At 40.9% G+C, this 7162-nt stretch overlaps 1 pseudogene; it reads left to right on the forward strand.

The window, feature by feature from the left end:
* Window positions 1-6758, forward strand: part of LOC114624576 — a 38114-nt pseudogene extending 31356 nt beyond the window's left edge.
* The last annotated feature ends 404 nt before the right edge of the window (window positions 6759-7162 follow it).

Raw genomic sequence — 7162 nt, forward strand, 5'->3', positions numbered from 1 at the left:
AAGGAAAGGAAAGGAAAGGAAAGGAAAGGAAAGGAAAGGAAAGGAAAATATGTCCCACTCTGGAAGCTTGTCCTCAGAGTCAGAAAGCTTGGAATCTTCTATGAAAAATACCAACTTGGAAACTTCATTTTTTCTTTATAACTTTAAATTTTGCTTTACATCTGCTTCCTCCAAAATTCTTAGATATGTTTTACTTACTGGAATTTTAGGGACAAAAATCCCAATTCAAGCATTCTAACGGGCTCGCATGGTGACTGGCTCAGAGGTAAAGGACAAGAGTTTGGTTTCTAGCACACACAGCTAGTGCCTCACAACACATGTAACTCAAACTCCAGGGGCTTCAAATCTCTTTTCAGAAACACACACACACACTTCTTTAGAGAAAGAAAAAGGAAGAAAGAAAGAAAGAAAGAAAGAACGAAAGAAAGAAAGAAAGAAGAAGGAAGGAAGAAAGAAAGAAAGAAAGAAAGAAAGAAAGAAAGAAAGAAAGAAAGAAAGAACAAAAGAAAGAAAAAGAATTTCAAATGACTAGGCTGAGTCATTTGTATGTCAATCAGAGACAGAGTAGTGGTGAAAGACAGAAAAGGCCTTACAATAAGGGTGACCACATTTGAAAAAGAGAAAAGGGCTCAATGACCCCATCCCTATCTTTCAAGGACTGACAGGGAATTTTGAGATTGAAGGGCTCTCTAACAGTCCTCAACATGTGAAACATAGTGCCAGCAGATCTTGCCTTCCCCCATTCTCTCTCCCTTGTTAAAACCTAGATTACATTTCTAAAGCAAGCCCCCAAGTTCTATTATTCCCTTATCTGACCATTTCTTCATTCCTGACTCCAAGGTCCAGCTTTCAAAACATCAAAGTCAGAAATCCAAATTCATTATTAAGCTACACTGGCTAATATATCCAATAAGTACTTAACAACTGTGGTAGTATGATAGAAATGACCACTGTAGACTCATGTGTTTGAATGCTTAGCACATAAGGAGGGCCACTATTAGGAGGTTTGGCCTTGTTAAAGTAGGTGTGGCTTTATAAGAATGTGTCACTGTGTAGCCGGGCTTTGAGGTCTCCTATGCTCAAACTACACTCAGCGTGACACACCATCTCCTTCTGCTACCTTCAGATCAAGATGTAGAACTCTCAGCTCTTCCAGAGCTATGGTTACTTATGCACTGCCATGCTTACAACTACGATAATAATGGAGTAAACTTCTGAAAATATAAGCCAGTCCCAGTTAAATGTTTTCCTTTATAAGAGTTGTCTTGGTCATGGTGTCTCTTCACAGCAATAGAACCCTAGCTAAGATACCAACTCATCATAGCACAGACTTCCTCTCGCCCCCTTCTCTCTTTAAAAAGCATTCCCTAAGAAACGCCTGCTATCTGTCTTTGCCTAATCCAGGGGCAGATACCCCTACCTCCATTGTACCTCCTGGGTAATAAATCTCCTTCGTGCTGTGAATTTTGCATCTCTGTGTGTTCTGTGCTGATTCTGAGGCCCCCTTTCAGGAATTTTTTATAGAAGAGGAGAATAAAGTGGGGATATGTAGCCAATACAGCAGATAGCTAAGAAATAGGCTGTGGTCTGAAAGACTACATGTGATATGATGTGACAATTGATCCTGTCATGAGAGATGATTACTCCTTCTCAAGAGTAGTCTCAGTTTCAACCATAGGGTAACTGTTCCCACTTGGCAGGGATCTTGCTGTGGGTCGTCTGTTCTGTGAGGCTTTCCATTTCCTGGGCTTTCAGTTCTTCAATAGACAGACACTAATCAAGCAAATCTATTGTACCTGGAATCTAAAGAAACTGAAGAAGAGTGCTCATGGCCTGCATAGATAGCTTTCGGTAAAGTGCTTGCCTTGCAAACAGAAGTAACTGAAGGCAGACTTACACTCAAAAGCCAGGTATGATAACGCGTGTTTGCAATCTCAGCGTTGGAAAGACAAAGACACCCAGGTTCTTGAGCCTTACTAGCTAGTCAGATTCGCCTATTTATCAAGGCTCCAGACCAATAAGAGACCTTATCTCCAAAAGTAAGTGGATGAATTAAAACTGAAGAATTAAAACTGAGATTGACCTCAGGCTTCCAAATACACATAAACACGTATACGCACCCCCACCACACACAAGTGCACACACACACACACATACAAACACACACACAAACACACACACCTAAAATAAAGTGGTTTGGAAGAGCATAATTTTAAGTGCACTATTAATCCAAAGAGAAACATTAATGGGGTTAAAGCCAATGCTGGGTGCTTTAATGTGAAGTCAGAGAAAGTTTTATAGATGGATGCATAGAGGAAGAGCACAGAGCAACAGCATGCCCTTCGCTGACACCCTTCTACTCTAAGTTGTTTCTTCTAACCATTTAAGTGTTATAGCTGAGTTTTTCCCTTAAAAGTTATTCATTGTGACATGCAGGGCTCTACAGAGGACACTTGAGAGGCAGAGAAAGGTCTCTGTCCTAGATCGGTTTAACTATTAATTTGACATAGCTTAGTGTCCCCTGAAAGAAGAGTCTCATTTGAGGGATAGTCCAAATCCAATCGTGGGGACTTGATGAGAACTACCTTGACTACTAGATGATACAGGACAACACAATGGCCTGTATTATGTTAAGGATAGCTAAGCATGAGCCAGAAAGAGCCAGTGAATTGCATTTCTCCATAGATTCTGCTCCAAGCTCGTGCTTGAATTCCTGACTTCTCTAAATCATAGACTATGAGCTGGAAAAGAAAGCCAAGTAAATCCTTCCCATCTCAGTGTTGCTTTTAGGTCAGAGTATTTTATCACAGCCACAGATATCAAATTAGACCAGTTCAAATTCTAAATATTTAAGGAATTCGACAGAGTAGGCTGGAGAAAAGCTATAACTTGGAAACAGATCTTATTATCTTTCCTCCTTCCTCTCTAGAATACTGACCTGGGTCCGTCCCTCTCCATATATATGTGTGTGTGTGTGTGTGTGTGTGTGTGTGTGTGTGTGTGTGTGTGTGTGTGTATCTGTGTCTGTGTCTGTGTGTCTGTGTCTGTGTGTGTGTCTGTGTCTGTGTGTCTGTGTCTGTGTGTCTGTGTGTGTGTCTGTGTGTGTGTGTGTTCTATGTTTCATTTCCCTTTCTTTTCTGTAGTCTATATGTTGCCTTAAAGTGAGTGCATTTGTTATTCACACCATTGAATTCTTGCCTGTGGTCAGCTCTGTAACAACTCTGATTTCTCTCTCAATGAACCATCTCCAAGGCACTTCTAATTACAGAGTTCTTTTAATTAGAACTTCCTTAATCACTGTGGTAAGTGATTATATCCACTTAACTCACTCTTCTGAGTCCTCCTTTTCTATTCTTACACAAATCTCTTTGGCCTTTTCTCTTCCTTTTAAGTATTATGTTGGTTCATCCTTCAGTGCCTGCTTTGGGTCCAGCATGTGGACCTGGACCACCTGGCCTTCCTTCCAGACTCAGGTGAGATACTAATGTTTCTGTTCATCTTTTTCTGTTTCATTTTTACAAGCTCCCAGTGCATAAACCTTCAGATTCCTGAAAACCCCATATTAAGAGACTTTAGGGGCTAGACAGATGGCTCAGTAGGTAAAGCGCTTTCCTTGCAAGTAGGGAGACCCAATCATGCATCCCTAGAGTCCACATAAAGCCAGACACAGTAGCACATGCCTCTAATCCAGTACACTGGGAGCTGGGGGCAAAGAAGAGAATCTCTTGAAGCTTGTGTACCAGGTAGCTTGGAGAATGACAAGACTGGCTGAAACAAAGTACAGTACTGTCACTGACACAAAAGGGTGCCCTCTGACCTTCACTATGTGTATTATACACACATATACATCAGAGGAAGGGAGGAAGGGAAGGGGGAGAGGGAGAGATGGGAAGAGAGTAAGGGAGACAGAGAGATGATTGCTGGGGTACCCAAGTACCACCGACAAGGTGCTCCAGTGGTGGCAGAACACAGTCCAATAATAGGGGTCCACAGTCCTTATTTTCTCAGGTGAGAAACACCAGGGTTAGGGGCAAATGCTGTCAGAGTACCACTGGGTGTTGCAAATGGGAGGACTTCCCTGTCCATGCTTCCCCTCAGGGCGTTTATGGGCGAGGCAGGGAGAGGAAGGCAGAGCCCATGGATGGAGGTTGGGCTTCGAGAACCTGCTTTGATTTCGAGTGTCTAGAGTGTGTAGAGGCTGGAAGAAGAAGGCCTTCTTTGGAGATTTAGGCAAGTTTCTTTACAGCAAGGCAATCCTTGATGAAGAGACAGTCCTTCCTTGTCCAAACTGCCTCATTTGATGGTGAATATAAATACATACACCTTACTTAAGGTGACCCAAGGAGGCCAGAAAGGGATGTCAGAGCTCCAGTAACAGAAGTGTGAGTCACCTGACACTGAGGCTAGATACCAAATTCTGGACATCTGTAAGGACAGCAGATGCTCTTAACTGCTGAGCTACCTCACCATCCTCAATAGAAGATATTCTAGCCTCACAGATTAGAAATGGAAATATTGGTCAAGGCATGAATACTTTAGATGTTTTCTGAAACTTCCCCTGTGCTACCAGCTGCCAGCTCTCTGTATGCTATGCATTTTTCTCTGTAAGACATTTTCTCTAAGACACTCCAATCTCTTAGGAAGAAACCACTTTGCTTGGATTAGTACCCACTCTAAATGCCTTCTTTTTAATTGATTTATGCTTACAAAAAACCCTGTCTCCAAAGAGTTACTGCTGACATTCCAAGAGATAAAGCACTGGGTGTTCTTGCTGTTCTCCCCCCCCCTTTCTGTCCCATTTCTTCTCTATCTCCTTCACATGCTTTTATTTTCCCTCCTATCTCTTCACCATTGTCTCTCTTAGCTGTTTCTCTGTTTCTCTCTCCCACTTTCTCTCACTTCATCCTTTTCTATCTTTCTGTTTCTCTCTCTCTCTGCTTTTCTCTCCCCTTTTATTTCTTTCCTCCTCCTTTTCTTCCCTCTCCCTTCACTTCATTTCCTTCTCTCTAATTCCCCCCTTCTCTCTCTATCCATTTCCTCTTGACATAAATATTCATTCTCAAACTAAGTATCTAGTAATTTTCCCATACATCACTGAGAAGCTCTCCACACTGCTAAAATCTGACCCTGAGTTTCTTCTGTTACTGCCATAGCTTCCTTGTAGCAGAGGCTCCCCCAGATATTTAGCCAAATACTGTACTTAGATCAATTCATCATACACTCCAAAGCACTCTAGAACCTTCCATGAACATGGCCACATGTATGTCAAGTGAATCATTGCTGAACATCCTTCATATTTCATGTCTAATGGGTGTTGAAGACTGTGATATCTAAGACATGTAACCTGATTCCATGAGGGCTTCTTCCTAAGACTGGCTAAGTTAGCTGTGTGACCTTGGATAACTCATAAACTTCTCTGTACCTCAGTCTTATTTTCCTTCCTCTCTATCACAGATGTGACAACTTGAATGGTTTTCAGTAAATAAACTAGGGAAACATTTGGCACATCATTACTCACTCATATATTTTCATTTTGAAAAAAAATAATAAAATTCAAATGATTCTGAGTTGAAAAAAATTATAAACTACTTAAAAATAAGCATACTACAATTGGAAAGTTTGACTACTCCTCTGCACCAGAAACCTGTAGTGTTTTTATGTCTGTCTAGCAACATTTAATGGACAACAAACCAAAGAATATGAAATTCATTACTGAAGGAAGAGTCTGAGTGTTATATGCTTGCTACTGCCAAAGAAAGTATTAATTCCCATGTCACCACGCTTGAACCACAAAATTGCCCTGCTAGTGACAAAGCACCACGGTTTATTGACTTCTTTGTCCCTTGGTGTCTGTCTACTATGTCAAGCTCTAATTCCAGAGTCACAAAGGACATCAATGCTTCTCTATGATCAGCTTAAAATCAGTGCTATAGATTGTACAGATCATAAAGGACTCATCAAAATGTAGAACATTCAGGCTTATCCACCAACACTGGTATCAAACAGCCCAGTATTTGTGAGTATGAAGAACATCACTCTGCTGAACAGATCTTGAATTTTCAAGAGGATCATAAAACCTTCCATGGTCTCTCTTCCACCAACCACTTTCAGTGAACTAGTTAAATAAAGAAAGCATGATGAAGCCTGGATCATTGATTCCTGGTCTCCATGGTGTCATCCCTGTCAGGTCTTAATGCCAGAATTGAAAAGAATGGCCAGGACATTAACTGGACTGCTCAATGTGGGGAAGGTGGACTGCCAACAGTATCATTCTTTTTATACCTTAGAAAAAAACACTATATTCTGAGATAAGCTTTTATTGCCCAAAGTCAAGTAAAGCTTATTCATTTCATAGTTACAGTGGCTAGAACAGGGGTGTTTATTCCCAGAAAATCTGTGGTTTGGTGTTTATACAATAAGCATCCATAGATTTAACATCACAAACTTTCAATGAAAATGTTTTACAAGGGAAAACTCACTAGGTGGTTAATTTCTATTGTCCTTGGTGTGAATCTTGCCAGATTTTTGTTTCAGAGTTTGAACTCTTGGCTGTAATTGAAGGAAAAGTGAAACCCTGGGGAAGTACACTGCCAGGCTTATGCCCGAACATGCTGGAAGACTTGCACCAAAGCATACCCAAGTGTTGAATTTTATTACTATGAAAAAACAGTACTTGGGGAAAGCAAATACATTCCAGAAATGCAAAAACTATTGAGGCCTTAACTCATAGAAAGTTAGAAACTCTCCTAAGCCAATAAAGAGAAATAAGAATGAGTTTTGACAATACTGAAAATAACCTAGAAAGAAAAGAATGTAGAAAATCTCGCATCAAAATGCCTTTTCCAAGCATTGAGATTGCTTCTGGAGGGATCCAATGCCCAGGATCTTGGCCTTGCAATTGTGCAGCACAGACGCAGCATCCATTGGATAAGGCAAAATCTACAAACATTTTATTTGAAGAGCCAGGCCAGCACAGCTGAGATTTTACAGGCCACATATGGTGCTTTGTTGAACCCATGCTGTTAATTCTTTTAAAAATGCAAACATCACTTCTTTTCATTAATTTACTTATGTATCCACTTTAAACCCCAACCGTACCATACCCTCACTCCTCTCTTCCCAGGCCCACCCTCTCAAATCCCTCTCCCCATTATCCTTTCTC

Source organism: Grammomys surdaster, unplaced genomic scaffold (assembly GCF_004785775.1).
Source record: "Grammomys surdaster isolate TR1022 unplaced genomic scaffold, NIH_TR_1.0 208, whole genome shotgun sequence".
Classification (NCBI taxonomy): domain Eukaryota; kingdom Metazoa; phylum Chordata; class Mammalia; order Rodentia; family Muridae; genus Grammomys; species Grammomys surdaster.